Here is a 17602-nt window from a genome sequence, read left to right as displayed (position 1 = left end):
AGAAAGGCAATGTTTGGTTAGGCATGATCAGGTTATTTTTTATTTTGGGTTTGGTGGGGGACTTCTCAGGCTGGCTGACCTACTCTCCCACCCACCCATTCTACATTAGCTTTTTAAATTAATCACAAGGAAGTAATTCACTGTGCTTTAATCTGTCCACTTTTTTTAGTTGCTCTGTAACACCTAGCAACCAAGTACGTTTTACCATGTATATCTTTTGTTTTCTTAATAAATCACCTTTTTAAGGCAATAATTTAATTCCTTTGTCCTAAAGAAGGGTCTCTGACTATGCATGCCTAAAACTGAAAGGTCACCTATCAGATTGCAGCGTAATTTCTTCCTCTATGTTTTCAAGATCTCTGCTAAGGGAAGGTTAAGAGCACATGTGCGCTTTCCCGGGTTCTAAAAAGGGTTCTCTCAATTGGGTGATGGCAGCTACCTCCCAGGGTCAGGAAGTCTGTAACCTTGAAAAGCTTCTAATTTAAACCCTATAAAACAGCAAGGTATTTTAAGGTTTCTTGCAGGTGCCCACTGTCTGCACTCAGAGTATCAAAGTGAGAAACAGCCTTAACATATGTATTTCATGGTAAAGCTATTTTAGAGTTCATGATGGTGTGTGATGAAATAAAGGCTTTATTCTTCCTGAGTTTGCAATGCAGCTTTGCTGCTTGTGAACAATGAAGTCATCCCAAACTCAGACCAATAAATACATTACACTTTAATCTTTTAGTACTGTCTGTGCCTTAGAGCAGAGGAGGAAAACTTTATTTTAGGGTCAGGGCCCTTGATCCTCCGGGGGGGGGGGGGGGGGGGGGAAGCCTGGTGTCCTAACAAGAAGCAAAAATCTCTACCCCGGCAACCCTCCCTGATGTAGCCCTTGACTAACCTACCTCACTCCCCTTGTGCTCCAGCCCCACAGGGCTTCCCCGAGGCCAGATCAACTCTTCCAGGAGCCTAGGGCTAGCAGGCTCTGGGGTGGGGGCCAAAAACAAGGGGTTCAATATGCTGAAGGAGGCTGTTGGGGAGCAGAATGGGTATACAGGTGTAGGGTCTAGACATCAGGGAGAGTGCAGGGTCTGGGTGGGAGGGAGATTGGGTGCATGAGCAAGCAGGGATGCATTAAGAAGGGGCTGAGGAGGAGGATCTAGCCAGATGGCAGAGTGGAGGAGTGGGCCGGTGTAGGGGGTTGCAGAAGCAGGCTGGGGTGGGGAGGGAGGTGCATGAGGTCTATGGGAGCTGCGCAGATAAGCACCCCTGCAGGGGCAGATGTGGCCCCATGCCCACTGCTGCTACTAGGCACCATCCCCTGCTGTCCCCATTTGCTGCTATTCTAGCCAACAGGAGCAGTAGGGGGAAAAGCCTGACGCCATTGATTCCCTATGGTACCATTTCCCCACCTGAGCCCCAGCTTGCTTGAATCCAGCCTGTGAGGCTGTGGGCTTTTTCCCCTCCTGCAGCGGGGTGCTGGTGATGGTGCATCAGCCATGCAGATTGGCGGTGGGGGAAAACCTGGCTCCTGGCTGGGGCAGAGGCGTGAGCCCTATGGGCTGGATCCAGGCAAGCCACAGGTCAGATTCTCCCCACACACAGCTGCCCTGCACACACATCTTAGACCTAAGTGAAGTATTTCAAGACAAATACAGCAAGGTCGCTACACTTGCGAGTGCCACATATGCAAATTCAATTATTCATGAGCAAACTCGTTTCCCCAGGGCTCTGGGGTGAGGAGCGCTGTAAGCTACTGCTACCTGCCCGGGGCTCCGGCCTATTCACGATATTCACAAAATTCAACATTCACAAAAGTTCTCAACAAAGAACCCTCACCAATGTTGCAACCCTACTGCAGTTCATTGAATGAAAATCACAGTTTCAACAACTTGTGAATTTGTGATAAAAAGCATTAATCAAATAGTTTTTACTAATTTGTAAGGACTTAGGCACCCTTTGCAAAATGTCTAGAGGGGGTGTTACTGTGTTTAAGTCTGTGTCTACACTACAGTTCTGTTCCGAAAGAACATCGAAAAATGGCCTTTCAAAATGGAGCGTCCACACACACCAGTGGGGACCGAAGGTTTGGTCTGTTCTTTTGAAATGGCTCCAGCACAGTTTTGAAAGAGAGCATCCACACACACCAGGGCGCTCTTTCAAAAGAGCAGGGGCAGGAAGCACCACGGGCAGGGTTGCATGGCGGACGAGCCCTTCCAGGGCCACTACTCCTTCCTCCCCGCCGTGCCTCAGCCTGCACACGCCAAGGGCCAGCAACCCTGTCCCCAGGCAGAGCAAGAGAGAGAGAGAGAGACACACACACACACGGAGGTGGCAACCCGGGTCCCCATGGACTCTGAGCAGCAGCTCCCCTTCCACAGCAGCCGTGGCCCTGGCCACTGTGATGCAGTGGCTCCGAGTGGCCAGCACAATAGCCGCCCTCCTGGACACCATCCTCAGGGCACAACATCCCCAGGGTTATCTGCCACCTGCAGGACCTGTGGGACTGGCTGGTGCTGGAGGACTGGGGCGACAACCGATGGCTACAGAACTTCAGGATGGCAAAGGAGACATTCCTGGAGCTTTGCCACTGGCTCACCCCAGTCCACCACCACCGGAACATACACCTGAGGCTGGCACTCCCCCTGCACAAAAGGGGGCCATTGCCCTATGGAAACTGGCCACCCCAGAGAGTTACCGATCCATCGGCCACCAGTTTGGGATGGGCAAAGCCACTGTCGGGGCCATCCTCCTTGAGGTAAGCTGTGCCCAGTTCAGACCTAGACTGCATGCAGGAGGCGGGGGGCAGCCTGGCGACAGGCACTGTCGGGAGAAGGGCAGGGACCCTGGGGACAGGGGCAGGGATGGGGACAGGCAAGGGCAGGCAAGCTGCACCCTACCCCATGCCCACGAGCGCACCCCTCTATGCCCTGCAGGTCAGCCGGGAGATCAACATGGTGCTCCTGAAGCAGCTGGTTCGCCTCAGGGACCTGGACTATGCCATCCAGGGATTCCAGGAGCTGGGCTTCCCCAACTGCTTTGGGGCACTGGATGGCACCCACATCACCATCCAGGCCCCAGGGCACAACCCCTGGGCCTGCACGAATTACAAGGGCTACCACTTGGTGGTCCTGCAGGCCCTGGTCGATGCCAATGGCTAGTTCCAGGACATTGAAGTGGGCTGGTCTGGCTGCACACACAATGCGAGGGTCTTCCAGAACTCAGGGCTGGGACGTCGTATGGCCAAGGGGACCTTCATTCCCCGGTGGGAGCTCCCCACTGGGGACACTATGATGTCGCCCTGCAGGCCTGGCTGATGCGGCCATACACCGGGCACACCCAGCCCAGCCGGGACTATTTTAGTGAGCGGCTGAACCACGCCTGGAACACCGTGGAGCAGGCATTTGGTCACGTCAAGGGGCGTTTTAGATGCCACTACAGCAGGCTGGAGGTGGGCCTCTCCAATGTCCCTGCGGTCGTCGGGGCCTGCTGCACCCTCCATAACCTGGTGGAGGCAAAACACAAGCCCTACCTGCAAAGGTGGGCCGTAGAGGTGGCGCACAGGTACGAACAGCCTCCTGCCACCAGGTCCAGCAGGATAGGGTGCATGTAAGGGAGGCCCTGTGCCAGGCCTTTGAGTGGGGGCCATGGTAACTCCCCCACCCACACCCTGCACACACATGCACAGGGGACACAGGATAAACCATAAAAACAAACTATTTACTTGGACAAAACTGTGCCCCTCATTTCCTAGGGAGAGTTGTTTACATGTGGGGGGGGAAGATGAATGGGGAGCCAAGGTAGGGGGCCTCAACCCTCCATGGGGCTCAACGGCTGGGAGGCCCGTCGCCTGCGCCCGCCCCTTCCTCCTCATATCCGGGGGCCCCACCGGGGCCGGTGGCACAGGTAGGGTAGGGTGTGGCTCAGGTGCGGTTCCTGTGCCTGTGCTGGGCTTGGCACAGAAGGGGGGGGGAGGGGGGGGGCTGGCGGCTCGGCTTCCATCTGGCCAGAGGCTATGGGGCAGGCGGATGAGGGTGGCTGTGGGGAGGGAGCAAAGCCTCGAGATCAGCCTCCTTGTGGAGGGGGAGGATGGGGGGGGCAATGCAGGGGCGATGGGGGCATGGGTGCGGGAGTGACCCACGATGGAGCAGTGGCAGGGGCCAGGTGGCCGACCACAGCCTAGGTGAGGGTATCTAGGTTGGATGCCACCTGGTCCCATGCCTGCCGCTCCATGGCAAACTACTCCCACATGATGCCCGTCAGCTCCTTCAAGGTGGCTGCGTGGGCCATGTTGCCCTCCTCCTCCCCAGCCTGGTGGCGCCAGTAGAGGGACCAGCCGTGGCCCTGTCCGAGGCCTGGGCCCCTCCCCCTCCCCCTCAGTGGTCGGGCTCCCTGGGCCCGTCGTGGGGCTGGTCCAGCTGCTGGAGCTGTAGAGACAAAAAGGGAGAGGAATGGGACATTAGTCCCAGTGACAGACCCCTTGAACACCTCCCCCCATCCCAGGGGCCCTGCAGGGACCGCATCCAACGTTCCCTCTCTGGGTTGTGGGAGTGCTAGTTCCCCTCTACCACCCTCCATCTCTCCACAACCTGGCAGCCCATGCTGCTGTCCAGCCTGCATGGTGCTGGGTGCCACACCTCAGCCCTCTGGGGCTGGGGTGGCAGAGCCAGCTGGCCTGCCTGTGTCCTGGGGCTGATGTTCTTGTGGGTGGGCTGCAGCCACCCTGCATGGGACTGCGTGCTCCCTCCCCCAGCCCTGAGGTCATGGTACATACCTGTGGGTCCCTCCAGGAGCTCAGGCAAGGCACGGTCACAGGGGACCAGGCTGGATGGGCCGAACGGGACACTGATGATGAGGGCCCCCTCACTCAAGCCCTTGCTATCACTGCTGGCCTGGATCTGTGGCGGGGTGCCTGCAGGTGGCCGGTGGTTCGGGGCGGTCCTCCCACTTGGTGCCCATCTCCTCTGGCTCTGGATTGGTCAGGGGCGGCACTGTTCAGGTACACGGCTGGGGGTCCCACTTCCTTGGGCCCAAGGAAGTGGTCAAGTTCTTTAAAGTGGGAGCAGCTGGTGGGCGCTGCCCCTGACCACCCAGCCATGTCCCAAGCCCAGCAGCAGGCCTGCCGGAGCTCCTTGACCTTGCACCTCACCTGGTACGGGGGCGGGGGGTGACCCTGGCCAGAGAGACCTTTGGCCAGGCGCTCAAATGCCACAGCGTTCTGGCGCTGGACCTGTCTGCTGCAGGACCTCCTCATCTTCCCACAGGGCAAGGAGGTCCTGCAGCTCGGCCTCTGTCCAGGAGAGGACCCGGAGCTTGGGGGACTGGCTCCCCTCCTGGTAGGACTCCCCACTTCCCCGGGTCTCTGGATGGCCCCTGGGGTGGGCAGGAGTCCCGGCTGCTGGCCACGGTGCCAGAGGTGTTGCGGCTTCCCTCAGGGCGTTGTGGCTGGGAGTGGTCTGAGCAGCAGCGTGGGCTACACCTGCTGCTTGCACACTCTCAGCTTCCTGCCTGAGGGCTTCTGGGAGCCTGTGTGCTGAAACATGGCCAGACGCTGGAGCCATAGAGCTTCGCTAATGCAGTGACTGGTGCCGCTTGCCAGCGAATCGCGGTCATGGGGGACCCGCTCTTTCGAAAGAGTGGGCTGCAGAGCATCTACACATGCTCTCTTTCGAAATAGGGCACTTTTCCCATCCCGGGAGTGGAGGACCAACTTTGAAAGAGCGCCATGTCAGTGTAGACGCTCTGTGGGTTCTTTCAAAAGAACTCGGTCTTCCAATCTGAATTTCAAATGTACTTCCTAGTGTAGACGCACCTTAAGAATGGTAAGTTGTAGGCATTCATAATGACAATGAACAGTCATTGGGGAAGACAGCAAAAAAACGAATCTACATCCCTGATCAGTACGGCACGCATCTGAGAGTTCTGAAGCTGACGTTTCAAAAGGGATGTTGATAACTTGGAGAGGATTTGGAAAGAAGCCACAAGAAGGATTATGGGACTGGAGAAGAGATCTCATAATGATAGACCCAAAGAGTCTAATTTACTTATTTAAAGGAAAAAAAAAAAAAAGATGGTTCAGATGTTACCTTAAGAATCACCAGTGCCAACTGAGAAGTGTTATAAAACATTCACTGTTCTATAACGGTAGCCTTTGAAGGCCTAACAAATTTATGGTACACAAAACAAAATTTATAAAAGCTATCACGTGAGATCACAAATGAAAGCTAGAATCATATTGATCCTCATAATCATTGTATGACGTAGAATAGTAACAGAGAGGTTGCCATTCTAGTCTGTACTCCAAAAAAAACAAAACAAAAAAAAACAAAACAAAAAAAAAACAAACAAACCACAAAGCAGCAGAAATGCAGCACTCTAAAGAGTAAGAAAATGATTTATTCGGTGATGAGCTTTCATGGAATCTGAAGAAGGGCGTCTGTCCCACGAAAGCTCATCACCAAATAAATCATTTTGTTACTGTTTAAAGTGCACCATCTCTTCTGCTTTGTTTTATTGTATGATGCAGTTATGGATATTTACAAAATCTTGCAGGAGGGATAGCGCAGTGGTTTGAGCACTGGCCTTGTAAACCCAGGGTTGTAAATTCAATCCTTGAAAAGCCCATTTAGGGATCTGGGGCAAACAGATTAAAAATAAAAATGTCAGGGATTGTTAGTGGTCCTGCCGAGAGAGCAGGGGACTGGACTTGATGACTTCTCGACGTCCCTTCCAGTTCTATGAGAGAGAGGGAAAGTGTGTGTGTGTGTAACTAAACATGTGTCTAAAATCATAGCAAGGTTGACAAACAGGTTTTGAGTAAGACAAAGGAAGATGATTTGCCTTGTCTCCTTGTTGACTTGGTAAACACTTCAGCAGATTTAGCTTCTAGTGTGTTGGTCTGAAGGAGTAAACAGGGATGGGAAGACTAGAAATGGAGTCTAAAACAAGGGACTTATCCTGATTCTGGGGCACAACAATGATCTTTGGGAATATAAGACAAGGGCAAAAGGCCATATCATCTATCACTCGAAGCAAAAAGGATGATACTTTGTGCATTTGTGAAAAGTAAATCCCAGCCATGTTGGTTGGTGATGCCAGGAAACTGCTGTATAGACACGGGGTTTTATAAAGCCTGTTAAAATTAAGTTTAGACTCCAAGAAGCACATTGTTTTATATGTAGTTATTTCTGTTTCTATTAGCCTCACTCTCTCTTAAATGTTTCTCTCTGAAAATACGTTTATTTTAGCTTTAAACATGCTAGTCATGTGATGGTGTAAAGGATCTGTTCCTGTGTTGTAGCAATCAAACTGAACATATACTGCTCCCTTGGAGACAGCAAACTTGGTAATTTCTGTGAGTATCTAGTGTCAGGGCTCACATAGTATGGTGTTTTCAGAGGGGCTTGAGTACTGAGTAGTGTCTTGCAGGTAACAACAGGTAAAGGAAGAGTAGAAGAACCCTGAGGAGATTGTTTGGTTGCTAACAGAGCATTGTCAGGGAGATGACTTCTAGCTGTGCACAATCAAAGCTGTCTCACTAGCTAAGGAAGGAGGATAATGAGGTAACTCACAGTCTGTGACAGTCACATAAATGGTGACTTACAGATTGTTAAGTGTCTGTATTGGAACAAAATGTTTGACAATGAGCTCTTCATTCTGCCAAAGAAAAGTATATTGAGGCTGGATGGATTCTGACTGGATATAAGATGCTCTTTTTTGACAGTGAGAGTGGCTGACCATTGGAACAATTTGCCAAAGGCTGTCATGGATTCTCCATCGCTGACAGTTTTTTGAATTAACATTGGATGTGTCTTTAAAATATATGTTCTAGGAATTATTTTAGGGCAGTTCTTTGACATGTGTAGTATGGGAAGTCAGCGTAGATGATCACAATGGTCCTTTCTGGACTTGGAATTTATAAATATGGAAAGTCAAGTTAAAATCCCTGCTGCAACTAATTATTTATAAGAAATAGAACAGCTTCAACTGAAGAGCACAAGAGAACTCCTCCCCCAAAAAACCCATAATTGTGAGTCAAGGACACTCCTGTCATCCGAGATCCAATTTCACATCTATTCTCTGTATGGCAGAGGAGATGACTGAACCTTTCTTCCCCACTTTACGGAGCTGCTAATGTTAGAATTTACAAAGTGAGAGACAATTCTTGATTTAGTCCCAAACTGCACACAGGATTTGGTCCAAAGATTAAAAATAGCTAAACTCAGTAATGAAGATGAAAAATGTCGCAAGATAGGACAAAGCAGACTACAAAGAGTTACAAAATTGGGTGACGGCAAGAAAATGGCATATGAAATTCAATGTTGATAAATGCAAAGGAACGCTCACTGGAAAACATACACTCACCCCTTGCTATACAAGCACAATTGGTTAGCAACTTTCTGCTTGTAAGTGAAAAATTCATAACAGGGACATTAAATTACCATTAAAATACATGTAAAAGTGTCTGATTGAGTTTGGAGCATTAGGAACCAGTGAAGGAGCGGCAGCAGGTAGTGCTGCTTTTGAAAGGTAAGTGAACCTTGGGTTGGTGGGGGGCTGGGGAGGGCTAAAGACTGGGGGCAGTTTGAGGCCAAGAGCGGGAGGGAGGGTCAAAACCTGCACGTGGCTCCGGTGGAGGAGGTGGAGGCTTGTTCCTCTGGGCTGCAGCAGAGGTACTGGGGAGGGTGGCAGGCTGGGGGGGTTCCAAACAGGACAGGGTGGCTGTTGGGAGTGGGCTGGGGGGGGCGGTTACACGGGGAGCTGTGGGAAATGTTAGGACTGGGCAGGGCGGGTGCGTGGGGGAGTTGCCACGGGGGGGGAGTGTCTGGAGTGGGCTGGGTGGGGCTGTGGATCTTCCCACCCCCCCCAGCCAGAGACCCCAGGGCCAGCTCTGCTCCAACCTTGGGGCTGCGGGTCCCCCCCCGACCCAGGCCAGGGACCCGGGGGCCAACTCAGCTTCAGCTGCAGGTCTCCCTGCACCCCGGCCAGGGATCCTGCAGCTGGCTCACAGAAGCAGGGGAAGTTCATTCGCATAGTGAACAATGGTAAGTATGTGTGTCCCTCATTTTAGTGAGTACTCGTAAGTAAAGCACTCATAAAAAAAAGGGATGAGTATTTCCAACTACATATACAAAACGATGGAGTCTAAGTTTGCTGTTACCAGTCAAGAAAGAGCTCGTGGATTTAATGTGGATAGTTCTCCGATAAAACACGGCTCAATGTATAGCCGTAAACATAAAAAAAAAATATCAGGCACCATTAGGAAAGAGATAAAATAAAAAAATATCCTAAAGTCATGATACAACACACCTTGAACTCTGTCTGCAGTTCTGGCTGTCCCATCTCAAAAAAAGATGCATTAAAATTGGACAAGGTACGAAAGGACAACAAACAATTAGGAATATGGAACAGCTTACATAACTGCGCCATGAAGGCTCTAGGGGTTCCATGCCCATGCCAAGCCTTGATAAAGGAGGAGAGTTGGTCAGATAGAGTTGATGTGCTGATCATAAAAAACAACAAATACAAATGAAATCTGATGCCAGTATGACTAAATGATAAAAGACGCTGGCTCCAGATGTCGCCCAGATAAACAAGGTCAACAGTACCAATTGAGTGATCAGGGTTGGATCAGTAAGTTGGCTACTGAAAGAAAATTACAACTAAAGCATATACTCTTAACTGGGACGTGGAATATCCAAATGCTGTGGGCGACTGGAAAGTTAGAGCTCCTTCGAAAGAAGATGGAGAAATACCGATGCGATATACTTGGACTGACAGAGATGCGCTGGACAGCATAAAGAGAGATGTGTGCTTGAGAAGTCATTTGGTCAGGGAATGAAATGAAGCATGAGGCAGGAATCTGGTTTCTTCTTAGCAGAAGACCTAGAGAAGCAGTGTTAGGATACGAAGCGGCGAGTGAGAGAATGATGGTAGCAAAATTTGCAGTGAAACCATTCAACATCTCAGTTGTTCAGGTATATGCACCCATGTCAGATAGCACGGAGGAAGAGATCAAGCTATTCTATGAAGACCTGACAAAGACACTGGAGGAGATACCGAAGAGAGATGTGCTGATCAGAGAACATTGGAATGCAAAGGCTGGAATAGATAAAAGTTGGGGGAGAGTCATGGGAAGGTTTGGATACAGATAAAGAAACAGACAAGCTAAGATTTTACTAGAATTTGCTACAGCGCATGAGATGATGATCTGCGACATGAGAGTCCAACACAAGGACTGTAGGAAGTGGACATGGGGATTGAACAATGGCAAGTCGAAGAACATGACAGATATGATCTTGATGAGAAGAAGATGGGTGACATCAGTACAGCACTGCTGAACTTTCCAAGGAGCAGATATAGACTTGGATCACAGTCTAGTGACTGTGAACATTAAGATGATACTCAAAAAAAAAAATTATAAGACAGTTCAAGAAATGAAAAGACATGGCGAGGAAAAAAACAGATAATGCATACAGAGCAGCACTCGAAGAGAAGATCAGTAATGCCGGCACAGAGAAAGCTCTAGATAAGAGAGTCAAAGGGACAGACACAGCAATAAAAGAGGCAATAGAGCAGACAGTTCCAGAAGAAGAGAAGATCAGTAAGAAGTGGATTACACAGGAGACACTGAAGTTGGTCCAAAAGGAGAGAGAGCTGAAGATCAGAAGGATGTGTCTGAAATGGTGGAACAGCAATATAGAATGCCATGCTATGAGGTAAGAAAAGTGGCCAGAATGGATAAGAAGAAATGGTTAGAGGAACAGTGAGAAGATATAGAGAGGTATTACGGCAAGTGTAAGACCACAAAGGTGTATAAGATGATCAGGAATATTAATAAGAAGTGGCAGCCAAAGCAGATGGTAATCAAAGATGAGAACGATGAGGTGCTCATGAACAAGGAGAAGATTGTGCAGTGATGGATGAGATAGTGCACTGATCTGTACAAAGCACAGTTGGACCTGAGTGTCTCAGAGGGACTAATCAAAGAACTGAAAGAGATATCACCACCAAGCATTGCGAGCGAGACCGATATTTTCAAGAAGGAAATAGAAAGAGCAGTGAAATGACTGAACAACAAGAGCCCTGGAAATGATAAGATCATGGGAGAGATGATCAAATATGGCAGAGAAAATATGATTCAGGAAAATATACCAACTATGTAACATAGCCTGGAAAGAAGGGAACACACCTAAGGAATGGACAAGCACACAAGAAAGATTGCAGATAGAAGAACATCTAGCAGATGAGAAAGTGGATTCAGGAAAGACAGAAGTACCAGACAGGAGATATTAGCACTAAGATTGATAGTGGAGAAAGATCAACAAAAAAAACCAAGAACATCTACAATTGCTTTGTTGATTTTCAGAAGGCATTTGACAGTATAGATCAGAAAGTGACCTGGATGGTGTTGGAGTCCTACATAGTGGATAACAGACAGATACGACTGTTGAAGGACATCAACAACAATGCAGAGGCAGTAGTGAGAACACACGGAGAGTTGGGAAGCTGGTTTAGAACGAGTAGAGGTACAAGACAAGGAGATCCGATATTGCCAAGTACCTTCATCACACTGCTAGAGAGAATGATGGAAACCAAGATGGGATATCGGTGCACAGGCTGAGAATTAAACTAGCAAGACTGGTGCACTTGCTAAACGAGGAAGGGAAGTGGTATGGACTGATCATAAACATTGATAAAACAAAGACAATAGTATTTGGATATAATGAAAGAGGAAGATCAGTGTAGGGGGGATCAAACTAGAGAAATTCACATATATGGGAAGTAACATAACATATCACCTAGATTGTAAGAAGGAAATAGCAACTAGAATAGTGAAAGCAAGAGCGAGTTTGAAGGAATGGATAAGATCCGGAAAAGCAAAGCGATTAGCTTAGGAATGAAGCTGAACATCTTGAAAATGTGCATTCAGCAGCATGTTGTATGGATGTGAGACATGGGCGATAATGAAAGATTCAAAGAGAAGGATATCGATGTTCAAAAGGAGTTATTATAGAAAGATCCTGAGAACAGAATGGATGCAGAAGGTCACCAATCAGGAATTACATAGGGATACAGCTGAAAGAGAACCTGCTGCAGAAGGTTATATAACAGAATCTACAGCTATTCAGGCATTTCTGCAGGATGAACAACAAGGGAAAAGCCAAGACCCTGGTATTCAGCATAATGTACTGCTCGAATAGGAGAGTCAGGCCCCACAGAGAATGAGTAGCTGATATACTGTCGTAGATTTCTGTAGACTAGCTCCACACCAACTAAGCCACTACACACTGGACAGAGAAAGATACAAGAAAATAGTGAGGGAGACATCAGACACCAATGGGTGCTGAACCCATGGCTGTTGTTAATGAAGATTATGATGAATAGCTTCCATATGAGGAGAGATTAAAGACTTCAACTGTTTGGCTTGTAAAACATAACTAAGAGGGAATATGGGACAGGTCAATACAATCATAAGTAGTGTGGAGAAAGCACACATAGCAAAAAAAATAGTCACCCAATGAAGTTAAGAGGTGCCAGATTTAAAACAAACAAAAGTATGACTTGATAACTGTAATTCCATCTGAAGTCTCTGGCATTAGCAACTGTTAGAAGAACACCACTCTTACATTGTGAGTCTGTGCTCACGAAAGCTCATGCTCAAAACTTTTGTTAGTCTATAAGGTGCCACAGGACCCTTCGTTGCTGTTGCAGATCCAGACTAACACGGCTACCCCTCCGATACTTGAAACTCTTATGCTTACATCCCAGCCTCTAAGTTGAGTAAATGTTGTAAGAGCATTGGTACAATCATTATCCTCTGCTTCTTGTCAATCTTTAAAATGCCCAAAAATTTCAGTTCAAACAACATGTTGCATTTGATTCAAAATACATTTTTTCCAACATGCTGGATTCAAGTTCAGTTTACACTGAAATTCTTTCTCCCAATTTTTTTCCAAACTGCCAGAGAAAGGGAGTGGGTGGAGGCTGGAGGTGTGTGGAGTTAGGGGGAAGTTATCCACCCAGTGCTAGTGTGCACACCTATTCAGTGACATGAGCACGATCAGCACTCTTACATGTTTACATTAGCACAGCACTTGTGTGCATCAGACACACAGGAGAATGCTACACCAACATGCTCTCCCTGCACAGCACAGACAGGAGCACGCAAGTGGAGCTGCAGCTTCTACACACCGAACATAAGCCTGTCCCAGCGGCAGCCCAGGGTCCCTGCACTCTCGCCACTGAAGCCAGGGCAGCAGGGCGTGCCCAGGACCCCACACCAAGCCCTGGTCCCCGAGCCAGCCGAAGGCACCGCGCGCACCCGCTGAGAGCACCAGCGCTTCCCTCCCAGCGGCGCTGCCGCTCCCAGCTCGGGCTGACACGCACGAGCAGGCACAGCGCCCATAGTGACATCACGACACTCAGTTGCCCAGCTCACGCGCAGCTAGCTCACCGTATTGCGCATGCTCACGGAAACACCCTCCCGCCACCCTGTCCTCACAAGCACCAAACCCCGCAAACGCATTTGCGCCTGAGCAACCTGTGCCTCATGGGAAAAGGCCACAATTTGACTACTACGCACGCGCACCTAAGCGACATCGAGGTTCTAGACTGACAGGCAGGACGCAGGCGCAAGAGAGGAGTGCGAAGCCCTCTGTGGGCATCACACATGCGCACTACATACTTCGGCAAGGCTATGTGGCGGGGTGAACACGCGAAGTGGATGGTCATAAGCCTTTAACGGGAGTGGAGCATGCGCGATTAAGGGGTGGGCTCGTTTTGTAATTGGCGCAGGCGCACTGAGCAGTTTGGGGACCGCAGCCCCGCTCGGTGGGGGAGAAAAAAAACCACCTCAGAGTTACGTCAGGAAAAGACGGCTTTGTACACGGGGAGACCCGCGCGCCGCGGGCAGCCCCCGAAACGGGCGAGAGACGCAGCCGTTACTCACCCTCTCCGCCGCCAGCCGCACCCCACCCTGCTGCCCCCCTCGGCGCCTCCCTTCACGATTCGCCCGCGCGCGCTGCTGCCACCGCCGTGATTCCATCCATCTTGAATTTGACGTCATCCCACACCAGGGATGAGGTCATCGCAGGGAACGCTCGTCACGTGCGCAGCGCTGCGATTGGCCGGCGCCAGAGCGGTGGGCGAGGCGCTCGCGCTGGGGACTGGGTGGCGGTTAGGTGGAGTTACCGGGGATCCCCCAACCGTCAGCCTAGCTTAGCGGTACCGCTCCCCGGTCTCATGCCGGTCAGTGCGGGGGGGCGGGTGGGTGCGTGCCGCTATACGCCGCGGGGCCAGGCGCGAGCCCCGAGGGGACTCAACGGGGCGGGAGCAGCTACGCGGAGCTGGGGGGGACTGAGGTACCAAGGTGTGGTTCCCTCGCCGCGCACGGGTCACGGCGCTGACCTGCTTCCCTCCGAGGCCCACGCGTACCGCCGGATCCCAAGCGCCCCCAACCCCAGCACCGCGTCCTCCCTGGGGACATATGCACAGCTTCTCGGGGTCGCGTTCCGGCCTGGCAGCGCCCAGCTCGGTCGGGCGAGGATCTACATCCCCCGAGGAGGAGCCCGCCGCTGTGTGGGGCGGCCTTGGGGGAGCGGCCCCTGCGGCTTGGCAGGGTCCCCAAAGCTGCTAGAGCAACGAAGGGTCCTGTGGCACCTTACAGAGTAACAGAAAAGTTTTGAGCATGAGCTTTCGTGAGCACAGACTCACTTCATCAGGTGCTGGTCTTGGAAATCTGCAGGGCCAGGTATAAATAAGCCAGAGCCAGGGTGGGGATAACAAGGTTAGCTCAGTCAGCAAGGGTGAGGCTACTACCAGCACTTGATCTGGAGATGTGAACACCAAGGGAGGGGAAGCTGCTTTTGTATTTAGCCAGCCATTCACAGTCTTTGTTTAAGCCTGAGCTGAGGGCTTCGAATTTGCAGATGAATTGTAGCTCAGAAATTTCTCTTTGGAGTCTGGCCCTGAAATTTCTTTGCTGTAGGATAGCTACTTTTAAGTCTGCTACTGTGTGGCCTGGGAGATTGAAGTGCTCTCCTACGGGGTTTTTGTATATTGCCATTTCTGCTGTCTGATTTGTGTGCGTTTATTCTTAGGGCTCAGGACATCACCACTCCTGTAGCCGCGGTCTCAGGCTGGCTGCAGATGCAGGTCTTGTTCCTGGCGTTCCTCTTATTTTTTCCAGAAATGTAATTTACTTTTTTTTTTTTAAAAGTCAGCCCGTAGCATTTTGACATGATCCCAGAAGCTGGGGACTGGGACACATGCCTGAAATAGTTATGTTATGGTTTAACGAGACCGAGCTTTTATAGTGTGCGCCCCTTGTCTGCCTCAGAGTCTACAGCAGCAGTGTGTGGGAACAGGTGGTCACATGCACACACACAGCCCTGGTCTCCCCTCCTGTATTCACTGTCAGCATCATGCTGCGTCCAGTGAGTACTGGGGCACTACAAGTTTCCTAGATCAAGTTGCTCTTGAGCTGTGGTGCTCTGGGAGGACTCTGGGAAGGGGGCAACCCGCCTGACCCCACCACTCACTGGAAGCCACTCACTGCAGGATGAGGAGGGCAGGGATGGAGCAGAGGGCAGGACTGGAGGAACAATGTTTCTGGTGCCTGCACTAAAATTACCACATTAGTCACCTCGGCCTAGAGTCTGATGCTAGTTTGCAGGCAGTTTATATTTTTTTTAATTGCTACTTTAAATAAGTTTAGATGGTGCCTGGGTTGTACAGATAGGTAAATGAGGCTCCATCTACATTATGAGATAAATTAGAATTTCTTAATATTGATTTTGTAACACTTGATGTTATAAACTCAAATTTGACTATCCTCACCTCCCCACAAAGTCAACTTATTGCTGCCACACTCAGGCCGTGTCTACACCTGCCCCAAACTTCGAAATGGCCATGCAAATGGCCATTTCGAAGTTTACTAATGAAGCGCTGAAATGCATAATCAGCGCTTCATTAGCATGCGGGCGGCAGCGGCGCTTCGAAATTGACGCGCCTTGCCGCCGCGCGGCGCGTCCAGACGGGGCTCCTTTTCGAAAGGACGCCACCTACTTCGAAGTCCCCTTATTCCCATGAGCTCATGGGAATAAGGGGACTTCGAAGTAGGCAGGGCCCTTTCGAAAAGGAGCCCCGTCTGGACGCGCCGCGCGGCGGCAAGGCGCGTCAATTTCGAAGCGCCGCTGCCGCCCGCATGCTAATGAAGCGCTGAATATGCATTTCAGCGCTTCATTAGTAAACTTCGAAATGGCCATTTGCATGGCCATTTCGAAGTTTGGGGCAGGTGTAGACGTAGCCTCAGTTGGCAAACCTCAACTGGAATGGTTGTTGGTATTTGACATCATCTTCCCACATTGCATTGCCCTCATTCCCTTCCAGGGGAAAGCAAAAGTCCATTTTTCCAGGTGGAAGGAAGGAAAACTAGTGTATCAGTGAAGATCGCCAAATTAACAGAAATCTCTTCTATAGCTGAATTGATTTTTTAAAAGTGTAGCTGACCGAGGCTTTTTGGTTTCCCAATCCATTACACAGCTTTGCACATTCTGTATTCTCAACTGGCCATCCACCCATTCTTCCCCACATGAAGAGGTCCAAAGTTAGAAGAAAGAGGATAGAAAAGGCTAGGAAAAAATAATTTTGGCTTCCCTCTTCACTACAGAGACATTGCAACATGGGGGATGTGGGATGGGGCTCGCCAAATTTCATTGCCATTTTGGGGTGGTTTGATATTTGGGAGGTGAAATGGCCAGTTGACATGGCTCCCAAAAATCTTTTTTGGCACTGAGGTGTGGAGTCTGTGGCTTGAGGGCCACTTGAACTGTTCCCCCCAGCTGGCAGCCAGGCACTGCAATTTGTAGCTGCTGGGGGAGACTACCCCAGCAACAGTTAGCTTCTCGTGTCCTTATTGTAGTGGGAATAGTTGAGTGAGGGGCAGTTGAAGTAGTCCCTCCAGTGGCAAAAAGGCCCCAAAACTCTTAGTCAATGTGGGAAACTCTGCCCCCCCCATGGCAGCAAGCCCCCAAAAATCTTAGGTGCCATGGGAGACTTTCCCCTGGTGGTAGCAAGGCCCCAAAAATATTTGTGGTGGGGGACCAGTTGAAGCAGTCCCCTTGGCAGCAGCAAGGCCCTGAAATTCTTAGCCTCCAGGGGAAACTTTCCTCAGGCAGCTGTAAGCTCCCAAGAATCTTTCAGGCCAGGGGAGACTCTCCTAGCAGCAGTAAGCCCCCCAAAATCTTAGCTGCTGGGGGAGAGTTCCCTTGGACGACTGCAAGCTCCCGAAAATCCTTCATGCCAGGGGAGACTTCCCCCCGGCAGCAGCAAACTCCTGAAAATCTTAGCTGCGGGGGAAAACTTGTCCCTGGTGTGAGCAAGGCCCCAAAAATATTTTTGGTGGGAGGCCAGTTGAAGCAATCCCCCTGGCAGCAGCAAGGCCCCGAAAACCTTTCATGCTGGGGGAGACTTCCCCCTGCTGGCAGCAAGCCCCTGAAAACCCTGAGCCACCCTTGGTGCCCTTGGTGGTTCTTCCTGGCAGCTTTGTCAGCACGGTGTGACTGGCATGTCCTTTTATTGGGTCGGGGGCTAGCCATGTAATGTGGTTGCGTGC

General features: G+C 50.4%; 1 protein-coding gene across 1 annotated transcript in view; it reads right to left on the bottom strand.

The window, feature by feature from the left end:
• Positions 1-14118, bottom strand: part of ZBTB21 (zinc finger and BTB domain containing 21) — a 37180-nt gene extending 23062 nt beyond the window's left edge. Inside the window, exon 1 of the mRNA XM_074995687.1 lies at positions 13937-14118. The gene's annotated coding sequence lies outside the window, so the exon portion shown is untranslated. The remainder of the gene's footprint in view (positions 1-13936) is intronic.
• Positions 14119-17602: the final 3484 nt, after the last annotated feature.

This window comes from Carettochelys insculpta, chromosome 1 (assembly GCF_033958435.1).
Source record: "Carettochelys insculpta isolate YL-2023 chromosome 1, ASM3395843v1, whole genome shotgun sequence".
In the NCBI taxonomy this organism is placed as follows: Eukaryota; Metazoa; Chordata; order Testudines; family Carettochelyidae; genus Carettochelys; species Carettochelys insculpta.
This window is presented reverse-complemented; position numbering and strand designations above follow the sequence as displayed.